The sequence below is a fragment of the Diuraphis noxia genome, unplaced genomic scaffold, assembly GCF_037042655.1.
Source record: "Diuraphis noxia isolate RWA-SAM2 unplaced genomic scaffold, SU_Dnox_SAM2 contig0003, whole genome shotgun sequence".
Lineage (NCBI taxonomy): Eukaryota > Metazoa > Arthropoda > Insecta > Hemiptera > Aphididae > Diuraphis > Diuraphis noxia.
This window is the reverse complement of record NW_028301713.1, coordinates 63,868,734-63,882,916: the sequence shown is the minus strand read 5'-3', so window position 1 is coordinate 63,882,916 and position 14,183 is coordinate 63,868,734. Positions and strand designations below refer to the sequence as shown.

The following is a 14,183-nucleotide window of genomic DNA, read 5'->3' as shown; positions in this document are numbered from 1 at the left end:
GAAAAATGTCTCGTAACGCGGATTATAATATGGGTAGGTATAAACACCTATATAAAAACCCACGGTCGCGTTTTCATAACTACAATAATTACTTATAATGCAGATAATAGCGTAATGTCGTTAATCTATCGAATTTGATGGACCGCGGAAAAATTGCGAATATTCGCCGAGAGCGGCGCGTGACTTACGTACAGAATACCTACAATACTGCACGCGCTTAATGCAATAAGGCGCTTTCCGCGGTGGGAGTTGTGCAAGAGTAGGAGAAACGGACGATAGGGCGTTAGGGGGAGAGAAAGAACGCGCGAGTGAGCGAGTGAGAGGAGAGTGGGAGAGACCGATGACCACGCGAGCACGCCGTGCGCGGACGGGGCAACAACAGCAGCCCGAGCAGCAGCGGCAGCAACCGCGGCGGCTGTAGCAGTAGGGTCGTCGAGAGAACACGACACGGACGAGCGCGACGCCCGGGGGACCTCACATCGATATATCATTGTACCGGCGGCACGGTCAGTAGCCATCGCGAGTTGACGACGAGTGGTGCTCGTCGAATCCCCGACTATAGATTTACAGGCAATTTATCAAACATAGCGATTGCCGACAATAATAATTATATATTAATACTTCGCATACACTAGAGCACCAAATTTAAACCGACGAAATACGTGAATATTTAAGTGTCCGAAGAACAGTGAAAGCGGTCCACACGGTGCGTACAACAGTCATATCGCGTTGTTCGTGAATTTTTTTTTTTAATAATTTGAAATTTTTACGTTTGGTCTTTCTGGATTACCCTCGACCGTGCAGAGCGTAACACAGACAACGGTCGCGCGACCGCGACAAAGCGCTGAAGTTTTTTTTTGTTTTAAAGCGTCATCTTAAGTCCTCGTCGAAACTTTCCTTCGTTCACCGTCCTGTGTTTTGTTTTTCGAGTCAACGACGGTTCCTGTCGTTTCGGATTTCGTTCCTGTTTCACCGCGGCCACAGTGAAACGAGTAAGTACCATTTTATATCCACAATCCGCTGCAGCGCACAAACGCGATCCGAAATGTTTTTAATAGCATTTTCCTGTGTAGTGTTTTGAGTGCAGTCGGAACAGTCAGTATATTTTTTATAATTTAGTATTGATACACATATATATGTTTGTGATATCGTCTGTACGAGCGAAATCGAAACCGATCGCAATATAATATTATACGACGTACCTACATATATTATTATTATACTAGTTTTCAGACGAGTTTTACGTAACGACTGTGTGGCGCAAAAGTTGTTGTTTCGAACGTATATAGAAAGGCGCGCGCAATGATTTTTTTCCCCGTACGTGAAATATGAAAGTGAATTTACACGTGTACGCCGTATACGTAAGCGCCGCCCGACAAGCAACGCGGTCGCTCATCTTGCACACGACTTTTTCCTCTAACCTCCGGGCCGCCCTAGGAAACGTACATGGCGTAAAATATTAATGACAAAGTTTTATAGGACCGAATTACTCTACCAAAGTTGTGTGTGCACGAGATCTATGCTGATAAAATATGTTTTGGTGTTTTACGAAAATCGTTTTTTTTTTTTGGACTTTTAGCGAAGAAATAGGCGTTAAACCGTAGGGATTTCATTGGGCAAAAACGTATCTGTCGGAGATTCATTGACAAACGTTATTTGAAGGGTGATAAAAAAATAAGCTACTTTAGATTCACCTTATGGTTATGATTTTATAGATCCAAATGAGCTAGAACTATAATTCACAAAGTATAAAAACCATCACAATCCTTTACATTTTACTATTTTAGCAAAACTATGGAAAACCACGTCGGGTGGTGAATAATTGTTTACTCTGATAGATCGCGACAAGACTATAATCAACAGTGTTAGTAATAATATCATAAAATAAATATCGAAATATTAAATAACCAACTAGGCGCCCGGTGTGTGTCAATATATAGGTATTAGGTATATATACTGTTGAACGTGTCGACAAAACCATTCGGAAGAAAGTAAACATGGTGGGCGAACAAGGAAATAATAATATATACGATAAATATACAGTGTGGGAGAAAATGTATCAACGGTCATTGTGGTCGGACAAAGCGGAGAAATCATATTTGTATTTGGTAAAAAATTATAATGATAATAATAATAATATTTCGTAACGACTATAGCTACTAAAAACGATAATGCCACGAGTGCCGTTCAATAAAAATAAAGAATAATGACAACTGAAAACGTCGCCACCGTATGTGGAACCAACGCCGGAATTTGTCATTAATTTCAGTTACGCACGTTTAAGTCTAATCTCGCGACGATATAACAATAATTATTATAACATAATATTATTATGGGAGATGTAATTACCTACGCAATTCTGCTTAGTCTTCAGACGTTATCAGTTAGAAACATTTAGGGGCTTCGCGGTTATTGTGATTATTTTACCCTGCGATAAGACGCGATAAAAAACACTTTTTTTCGGAGATGATTCGTGGATAAGTATATATCTGCAGGATTTGCCACTTGGTGCTGCGGCGTTTAATGGGCAACCGAATTTCTCGGACCATATATAATATTAACCTGCAGGTCTTCAGATCTTTTATATCGGTGGATTGAATTTTACGCGACGACTCGTATTATAATTATATAGTACCTACGGCAATTATATCATTTGCATACACACGTAGGTATATGTATATAATATAATATATAGACATACGTCACACGCACGAAAACGGCCGGTGAAAACGTCTTATCGGGAAAGTCGCATATATATACGGTTTATTCGGCAGCTATATCGAAATCGGATCGGACACAAATTTAATTATCTCCACCGAACTGTAGTTGTTACTTTAATGCGCGTTTAAGCCACCGTCGCGCACCGAGGGAAAGTAAATCGGAATTATAATAATAATATATAAAAGTGGATTTTAGGTGGATACCTAGCTATAGTGTTCGAATTTATCACATGCGCGAACGTCATTTCCTCGAAAGAAAAAACAAACAAACAATAAGTAGAAAAAAGCAAATAATTCATTTTTTGCGTATGAACTAGGTACTTATAATATACTACCTATCTATAACATTATAATATTATGCGGATTGCACATAATCACCGTCACGTCGTAGTTTTAACGGTTGATCGCCGATCCGCGGTCATCCGGATTGAGTCGCACACCGTATTACGCACCTATATACATTGCATTATTGTTATTATTATTATTATTATAATTTTCTGGTTAATGGTGTAAAAAAGCGAACGGCGCTGCGCGTCAGTTGCGGACGCGTGGCGTGTTATGAAATCGCTGCTGCAGGAGCATAGATAGAATTTTAAAAAACTGTTCGTTCTACGTCGCCGTGTCCGAAAATTTCGCAACTCTCAATGCAGGAAGTCCCGGCGTGGAAGTGTGTTCAAAATATTATTATACTTTAGGTCCGTATAACGGACGGGAGTAAAGGGAGGGGAGGGCGGTCAGCGATCACGACGATGACCGTTCACCTTGATCCAAATAAAGTAATCGGACTGCTGCGGACATATTAATATATAGGTGGTTTAATATACCAGTATAGTATATAATATAATATTATGTGATAAATATGTAGGTTTACTCAGACATTCCTGTATATTATTGCCGTGTGCTAACGATTTCGCAATAGATTTGGTGTTGTGTCCGACGAATTATTATGCGATAATTGTTTGGTCGCCGGTTATATATATATATACGCTATTATTGTGTCTGAAAAATAATCGAAAAATAATATATAATATCCGTTTATATATAAATAATGCCCATGTCTATAATATACATTTTTGTCGATCTGTCAATACGCATGTACCGGGCCAACTGTTTTGACACACCATGTAAAATCCATTACCATTATTATTATACTTTTAAAGTTATGGAATATTATATAATTTACGTTTGCAGCCGCGCAACATCATTGCTTGTTGCGGTTTATATTGTATCGTATATAACATAACATTCACGCGTTTATAATAATCTTAACTGTATTGTAGAGTTGTGTACGCTGAACAAAACGGACATGCACGGTTAGCGTGCAATAATTTTACATTTTATTTCTAAAAAAAATTTTCGAAATTAATTTCTCATAATTCGTTCGGCTTACAACTCTCGATTACAAAACTGCAGAACCATGTAGGTCCGTCCCTGGCACTGTCCTCGGTAAATTAACGTAAAAACTAAAAATCACACACGAAAAATACATTATTATATATTTATATCATATTATATCATATTATATCATAGCTTTTATACAGTCAAATCGAAATAATTATAATAGGTAGTAGGTACCTAATATAATATGTCAATCCGGACGAACGCTTAAAATATTATTACCGTCAGACTACGTGACGACGGCGGATATAATGATTATGTGCTTACACAATGCGATTATTATTATTATCATTATTACCATTGTATAATATGATATATATCTGTGCACAGTCGTCGCTTGGACTTAACGAGAGCGGCCCCGGCCCGTTACCTACACGCTCACAATTATCTATGAATTATTATTATATATAAATTTGTCGCGAAGGATTGTCGACTGCACGGAGCCGAACGCTGTCGTAATTTACAACCCAAATACCTAGCCAACCTTAGACCGCTGCCGCAGCGGATAAATACCGAATATCCTCCCGGGGGTCATTCGAGTGTTACGATACCAAAACCAAAGGTTAGCTTGCCAAGCGCATTTACGCGGATCGACAGCGTTGTTATGTGATCAGCTGTTGCTGCTATACACAGGCAATCGCATATGGTTCCAGCACGCAGACGAGTAGTAAACGCCGAAAATTAAGTAATATTTAGTAATTATCACATGATTATAATAATATACGGCGTGATCCCCATTGCAACCCACTATTAAATACATTTGAATTCTTACGTATACTGGTTTAACGTTTTTAATTTCAAACAAACTCGTGTAAAACTTTTACACGTCTCCAGACATTTTGCAATTTTTTTACATCTTTGTTCACAGTACAAACCTTACTTTGCAATAACATAAGACTATAGGAAAGTTGTCTGCCCTAAGAGCAAAAATATATAAAACTTTTATTTCGAATCTTTGTTGTTATTCAGCATTTCGTTATTTGTCTATTGCATCGTTAAATAAAGTTTTGAAATGGCATTTGTCTTATTTTTTAGAGCATTAAAATCCGTGCCCTAATTATTATATAATGTTATATTATTATTTATTATTACATCGTGATGTCCGTGGCACGCGCCATGTTACAACTGTAGACAACGCGGTGAACCTTTTTATTTTATTTTGTCACGTTACTATTAAATGTTTACTTTTTATCTCATTGCACATAATATATGGTACTACTTAAAAGAAATTTAAAACTTTTGGGTAAATTCAATCGTTTAATGGTAATAAAATGAAATAAAAACGGTTTTTAGTAAGTTGCAAGTGCATACAACTAAAAACAGTATGAACTGCTTAAATATTTTATTTTTATATTTACATCAAAATTATCATAAATCAAGTTGAAAATTCGGACTTTTCCAACAAACATAATAATTGAGGGTGACAACAGTAACGACTGCATAAATGTATAATGTATAAATGCCGGAATCACATTTTGTAACCTCTATAAACATTTAAAAAATTAAATTTCATAACTTTTTTAAATATCGCTAACCTATTATAATTATTATAATACACCGTGATGATAGTGTAATCTATTTATTATGTCGTGAGCTTTGGCGAGGATAAAGTGGGCAAAAATGTTGTTTGCGCCACCGCCGCGGCCCGCGGGTGTGGATTTAATAATGTGTGTCAACCACAATGATGTCCGGTGGCGGTGGTTTCTAATAATAATAGCATTGTGCACTGGCGGATCTGTATTACTTCATAATTATATTATTTATATTATTATTTTATTTTTACGTACTCTTGTGACCGCGTCCGAGATAGCCCGCAGAGTTGCGCAGGTTACGAGTCAGCGGCTGCAATGCACACAGACGGATATCGGCGCGGATGTCCAACGATGCAATTGTTTTTTTTTTAAATTGTTTTCAATACAAATAATGTTTTTATAACGAAACTAATTATATTGTTTGTCAACCACTTGATCATTCATACAATATCAAACGCAACAGCGAAATCAAAACTAAAGATAACTAATTATTTGCTGGAGATATAACTATTATAATATAATATATTATAAATTGTACTATTTACATTGATCTTCAGACAATAATAGTTAGTATACAGTCAAATACTACACAGCTGGTTACACCACGATTGATTTTATTTTCATCTGGATTCTGACAATTTGCAGTTTACAAACATATAATAAGAAAAGTGGATTTCAGAGATTTTCTAAACTTATTCTAAATACCTACTATATTCGTTACGTTTTTTTTTTCCATCAGTCAATCAGTATTTATAAAATTATACTAGGAAGATGAGTAATCTTTTGAGAATTGTGTATATAATATTGTGTAATAGCTAGATGAGTATTTGTATGATATAGTCTACATCATTAAGTTTATATACATAGTACACCACAGTATTTTAATTTTACTTCTGCTCCTCTAAAATAACAAATTTTAAATAATTGCTTTTAAATAATTATTGATTAAATCCAATTTTCAACTTTTTATATATTTTTTTAAACGTTAGAACTATTTGAAAATGTTTTTTATTAAAAAAGTTTATTTTTGTATACCTAAATATAAAAAATTATAGCAATCAAAATAATAGTGAATCATTTTAAAACTGTACAATTATTAATAGATGGCAAAACAATATTTCGTCATACTAATATTACAGGTAAGGTACCTATAATATAATGAAGAGCTAAGGCAAAAACCGAAATCAAATTTATTAACATAGTGCCATCTACGGATAATCGTTGGATCGTGATCAAAGCAAAATATGTATCACCATATATAGTATAATAAAAACTTTGTTTACCTATATATTTTTTTATGTCGTTAATCCAATATCACAAATGGTTTTTCACGGATCAAATCGTACACTTCATAATTCATAATATATTCTCCAACCAGTCATTAATAAATATAGGTCTGTATAATAATATGCAACAGCTGAGTGTAAAACAATAATAAATAATTTATTATGGCTGTTCGAAAAATCATTTATAAGTAGAAGTACTTTCTAATACAATTTATATAAAAGTTATATACTATATAGCTATTATCCGACGCGGTACAACTGGTTTTGCGGCCGTTTCCAACATAGGTACTATAATCATCGCGTTAAATAATAATCAGCTGACGGTCAACAAATACACATATGACATGTATACACTTTGTTTTGCTGCGCTCGTGTTTATAATAATATTAGCACAACATCGTTACCGTTTTTTTTTCTAACTGCTGTAATCCAAGCGTATAAACTGGGTACTATTGTGTTGTCGAATTTATTATATTATATTTATTATAAAAAAACACGGTGTGTCCTATACCAGATCCCTACATATCTCACGTGTATTAAAAGTTCTAAAACCCTCGATGGCCAAGGCACCGTGAGTCAAACATATGATAATAATATTATAATGCGCATATAATACGGTGTCTATATGCTTATATAGCGTAGTTATATGTGTATAGTTACTGTTGCGGTGTTGTGTAACGATAGCGTTGTAAGGGTCAGTGTTTTATCGGCATTTTCAGTCGAGGGGAACGGTTTACTTTTTTATTTTCCCCGTTCGTGTATGTCCGTCCGTTTAACCTTGCCGACGAAAGCCGAACAATGTACAATACAACGGCGGTGCCGCAGTTGTGTACAACAATAATATTATTGTGTGCGAACTCGACCGGTAGCTTGTGTACCGATATAATTACAGGGCAATTAATAGCCGTATCATGCCTAAGAATGGTTTTGTATTTACCATAGAGTATAATATAGATACGAGCGTTGTGCGAAAGGTCTGTGGCCACCTTGTCCTTGTGGGAAACGACCTTAGGCCGGCGCGACTGCTGCCAGGAGCTATATGGCGTTTCACGGTTGATAATACGATATCCTTTGTATTGTCCGCCGAAATAATAACAACAGCGATAATATAATGATAATAATATGACATTTCGCGGCTAGAGTTGTGTAGTTGTACAAAGCGAAAATGGGCCGCCGACCTCGCAGCCCATGAGACGCGTATAATACCCCCACGTCGAACTGCAAAACACAATACAGTAGGTATATTATTTAATGTATACATACTATCGAGCTTATATACTTTGATTGCTGGAGTCGACGTATAATTTCAACTGTCAGCTGCAGTTACATCAACAATAATAATGTAGGATATTATTCGTCTTGTCCCGCGACTCGATGACTCCTGTGTCGGATTTCGTCACCTATAGCTAGGTCGTAGTCGTCCATCTGAATTTGTGATTTTCGTGATCCCCCCTCCCATGCAGTTCGTGGTTTATTATAATACATAACATGTATAATTTATGCATGCTGTACGCGCAGATAAATCTTTATGATTAATACCTACATACCATGTAATTATATAGTCTATATATAACGGAGGGTCGTATAAATTGTCGTGGAGTCGGCACAGCAGTATATATATTGTACTTATAAACCACGCAACGTATGTTATATATAGGTATATGCACAGCGTTAATCAAATAAATATACATACCTATATACTTCAGTAATGGTATGTGCAATGTGTATAATGATATATATATATATCTAAATATGCACTCGGGACTGTAAAAAATTAAGCAAACGCACAACGTTCTTGCTACGACCACCACCACGGTTCGCACAAACAGTTACAGTTTAAGCGAGGACCATATAGGTACGAATGGTACAATGACAGTAAATCCGACCGCAGAACGGACCGCAGAAATGGAATTATGAATTTCAAATATCTATTCAGCCTAGACAGGCTTTCTGTATGCGCGCATTTTGTTTCATTTTGTATGTCGAGATTACCTATCAATGATTTTCAGTTATAAATCGTTGTCAATTTAAAGCTTATAACATTATGTTGTAATACGACGCTATAATAGAACACCGCCTGATCATGTTATTTTTATAAATACAACTCACTCGCTCATATTTCGCTCATTTGTTTTCCATAAAAAAAATAGAGACTTGTATAAGTCGTCGGTGAGAGACCGCAGATATTTATTGCGGACGAGAACTGAAATACTAAAATTCATCGAGAAGATAGTGTCTGATTATAATGAACATTGTCTTGATTGTTGTTTTTTTGTATTCACACGCATTTTAAGATTTTACAAGCAAATTTGAATCTCCGCGCGCGTGGCTTTCACCTCGACCATCGAAGACGCGCGAGAAACGCAAAACTGCACTTTTGCGTATATCTACACATCTAACGTCCATCGAAGCGATTTGACAGGAGTATTTTACGTAGTGCCTAATAACATTATTACAACGTTTACAATAACGTTCTGGAATATGATCATCTGTTGCAGCATCATTGCGCGATCCGATCGAAAACGATTTCGGATATAGCATGATAAAGAAGTATATATATTATACACATTATTATAATATTGCGCTACTGCGTGCTGCAATTATTTTAGTTTATTGGCGCCAAGATTCAACGTGCACTAATTATATTTACCGCACTTATTGCAGCTGAAAGGCGTTTTTCACTCCGGACATCCTACATGCACTCGCGCTCATAATATTTAGATCACTAATTATAATGTTATATTTACAAACGAAAAAACTGCGCGTTCGACCACGGTGTATGTTAAAATGTTATGTTTTACACATTAATAATTATTAAGAACGTGAATAATATTGTATACGGTGTTCTGCGCATGCGTATTCAGAGAACGCACAATGATATAATATCGACTGTGATGACGACACTTAATTATAGGTTCAACTTATACAGTTTCAACCGTGCGGATTTCGATTTCAACCGCTATACGTATTTTCTCTTTAAAGTAATAAAAAAAAAAAAAAACAATCACCAATCGAATATAATGAAGTGTCGTCTGAACTTTGAAACAAGAATTGTCTTCCAGTTTTCATTACCGGTTACCATTTCAGTACGTTTTTTTTTTCGTTTATTAACAAATCCAGTTTTGAGCGTTTGTCACGAAAGAGAATTTCTACGAAATGTTCGTCGAGATATCAGATATGTTTCGCGGTATAATAAATGTATACAAATCGTGGTGTATAAATTCCGCGCCACAACGATCTCATTACGCATGGCGATTGACGACGACCATTACGAAGAATCTTCTACCTCTGTCGGGTCCTATACACATCTCGTAATATGCATGAAAAGTGGTTAATTTTACGCGGGCCCTCTCCGACATAATCCACTCGTTCTTCTGGACCGAGCCCGAAAAACAAACAGAGATAAATATCGTCGCATACGTCTGTACACGTATTATAAGTGTATACAACAGGGGTGTGTTTGTGGTTATTTTTCAAAGTCTTAACTTCTTCAGTACCAAATACAGTAAGTGATTTGCTGTTGAAAATCCGAATTCATGTAGGTACCAACTTTTTTGTCCCCATATCACGTTGGATCGCGGGAGATAAAAAAGATTTCGAGAACTCGATATTGTTTGAGTACCCTTTTTTTTCAAAAATTGTTTGCCGTACAACTATTATCGATATAATTGTGTCTTTCCAGCAATTCCTAGCAATTCGTTTTGTTGTCGCTCAGTCATCTATTATTTTAAGCAGTGGAAACGGCAACGCCCGCGTGTCACAATTCTCGAACGCTTCTAATAATTCTTTATTTAGCTCGGTGCTGGCTGTAGCCTCAGTCTTCGGCGGCGCGGCGGTGGTGAAACTACAAGAAAACGGCTCACTGATGCTTCTGCTGTTGCCTGTTGGTACATTATAATACGCATTACAGTATAATTCATTCGCTGCAGTGAGAAAAACGGACGACTTGCATGAGAAAGACAAGAGCATAAAAATAATAGGCGTTATGTACATGTAAACGCACATAAACACGAGTGTAGTACGTTTTATAACAATATCCGGACACGACGACGAGACCGACCGGTTTGCCGCGATGGTTTTCAGATATGTATTGTAACAATGTCCCAGATGAAATGCTTCTCGGCCAGTTTTGCACGATCGATGGGGTTGTGACATGTTTTCCGCAGTGGGTTTCTCATCGCGAACAGCCGACGCCCCCGAAACTGAAAACAATCGACCCGTCATGGTGCATGTTATTATTATTGGGTACCTATATTAATAACGGCCGTCGTCGTCCGGGAAGAAATTCTATACCGTCGCCGGCGTGGGTCAAATAGTTACGAAATCGGAAGTGCCACGCACATTTCTCTATTCGCGGTATGGCTGCAGCGTCGTGTGCAGTGCGCATATACGTGTGTGTGTGTGTGTCCATACCTATAGTTAAAGATATATATCGCGGTGCGGTGGGACGACCTTGAAGGCGATCGTGATGGTCAAAAGCGTGTGTGCCCTCCAGACGGCTATAACGCTGCTGCTATAATACGATATTATGTTATTGTATTATTATATAGCGGCTAGAAAGTAAAAACGTCGACAACTGTATATAATATACATTTCTCGCGTATACAGGAATAAGCGCGCGCCACGGCAGGCTAAGGCGTCGACGGCGCGAGAGAGTGAAAGCAACAGGTGGACGGACGAAAAAAACGCACGCGCCACATATTATATTATGGTCATGACTGTTGTGATTATTCGTGTGTACAACTGATATTATAATAATAATGTAATTATAATATCGCGTCTTATATGCCAGCTATTATATAGGTATATAAGCTATATACACGCATATATTATATACTGGCTGCTGCAGTTGTAAATGGTATTGTGTATAAATTATATCAACACAAAGATAAAGTTGACGACACGGAGTTTGTGTAATACGGTTTTCGAATTCGTGAGCCGCTGGTGGTGTGTGTGTCGGCTTAAAGGGCGTCGCCGCAACGCGTTGAAGTGTAATACGTGAGCAGCAGGCTATTATATAGGTACGCGTATACCTATTCGTGTCTCGCCACCGATTTTCGAGCCTTTCTGTCGGCCGTAGCGTTATATACTATTATTATTGTTGTTGGTGGTGTTGTTTTATATCACAAACCTCATCTATATACCTAGTACACAGTCGATCAGTCGGAAAAACGAATTATTTTTTGTCCTTCCCCCACGATTTTTCGTTCATTCATGTCAATTTCTCTTCGTGGTCCGTCCAAATTCAATCGACGCCGTATCGATACGATTAGATTACAGAGAGAGAGATCGTTTATCCGTATCACACGTGCAGTCCGCGCGTTGAAATTATATCGCATTATTATCCAATCGTACAAAAAAAATATAACAATAATGTCATTTCGTCATCTTTTTTGTATGGCACTTGATCAGCAACGCACACTCTACCACGCTGTCAGAGATTCATACCATGGCATCCATACGATATAATATATTATTAAATAAAATATTGGTGGCAGTAGGTACTGTTTAGTTTATCAAAAAAAATAAAAATAAAACGTTATACCAATTGTTTTTTTACGTAGTAACACACTATTCGTATGTCGAATTGACGCTGCACGACTAAAATAAATCTCTTATATACCTATTTATATATTGTATAGGACTTACCACTTACATAATATACATATTGTACACTTACGCTTCATACATATAATACATCGATACATTTTTATTTATATGAAACAAATCAAAACAACTTCTTCGAATAATCGTATGGATATATTTGCGCGTAATATATGTTCATAAAATACAAGCATTGCATGCGTTGATATAATATCTGCAAAGCTAAATTTCTTTTTTAATAATAATTACAATTTATTGGCCACGATTATTTCATTTTGAATAATAAAATTTTAATTGTCTACCCAGACCAGTTCGATATTTTCCATCTCCACCTTTTAAAGCAAAATTTGACATTACAAATACAATAACTCTTCGTCTTTACCGATATTTATATAATTTTTCTAACATTCTAACTTCAACTTTTTTTTTACATTTTACTCCACTCAAAGGAAACGCATGATGACATAATGATGCTTTAGTGACGTGCCAGTGAAATTTTGAAATTTTGAAATTACGGTCGTCTTCTTTATATGCACCAATGAATAATGATAATAAGTCGATTATACAGCGATTGATAATACGTTGCAATACTTGCATTTTAATAACGTAATAATAATAATTGACGAGCGAATCACCTCGCATGCGATTCCTTGACCAATTTGATAATATAGTTAAACATTAAGCAACACATAACCACGCGTATTTATAGTAGGTACCTACTTTATATTTATATATAATATGTATATTGTATATATAGGTAATCGTTAGTAGTACACACGCACTGGCCGTTAATCGTTATTTTTTGTTCATTTATTCATCTCTTTCGTGATGATAATTGCGGCTACATCACGAAAGGATTTCTTTAGATTCGACTATTGCCAATCAGACGTTTTTTTATATACTAACACAATAATAATGGCTATAAACTAATTAGTATCGACTTAAAAAAAAAAAATGTTAATATAATTTATCGAATTTCGTACGTTGTGAATGCAATACTACATTAGGTACTACACTTAAAAAAACGCACACACAACTTTCACGTTTTATACAACCTACAGTAGGGATAGATAATATAATAAAAGTAAAACTCTGCGATCCATTTTTGTGTAAAAACAAACTGCCTGATTTAATTAGAAAGTTTAAGTGGGTAATGCAGGATCTATGCGATTTGAATATTATTACATTTTTTTACCAATTTATTAATTACGCTGATTCTGACCGTCACCGTCACAAAAATATAATAAACTATAAGGTAATAAACTTTTACTATGTAAAATCACGACAAAACCTGCCGTAGTTTTCGATGGCTGCAATAAATTAACTTGTAACATTACACATGAGAGTTATTCGCGATTTGTTTTTTTGACATTATTTAGTTAATTTTTATTACAATGAATACGATACGCAGTAAAATCATATTATTATAACGATAATTTCAAATGATACTTACCTAGTCATTTGTTTTAATATGTAATAACGTGTCTTAAAATGTGTTACATCGAAACGAACAATCACAATATGTAATGTTTGCGGTCAATCGGTGAAAGATTTCCATTGTTTGGAATATAAATCACTGTAAATTGAAAATCATTTTTTACTTTTGCTAAACAGTAAACACGATTAATCAGCCGGTAATAATA

At 35.9% G+C, this 14,183-nt stretch overlaps 1 protein-coding gene across 2 annotated transcripts in view; it reads left to right on the top strand.

Annotated features, from left to right (window-relative positions):
- The first annotated feature begins 409 nt into the window (after positions 1 to 409).
- Positions 410 to 14,183, top strand: part of sona (sol narae metalloprotease) — a 53,834-nt gene continuing 40,060 nt past the window's right edge. For both annotated transcript variants that reach the window (XM_089222169.1, XM_089222170.1), the window contains exon 1: positions 410 to 992. The gene's annotated coding sequence lies outside the window, so the exon portion shown is untranslated. The remainder of the gene's footprint in view (positions 993 to 14,183) is intronic.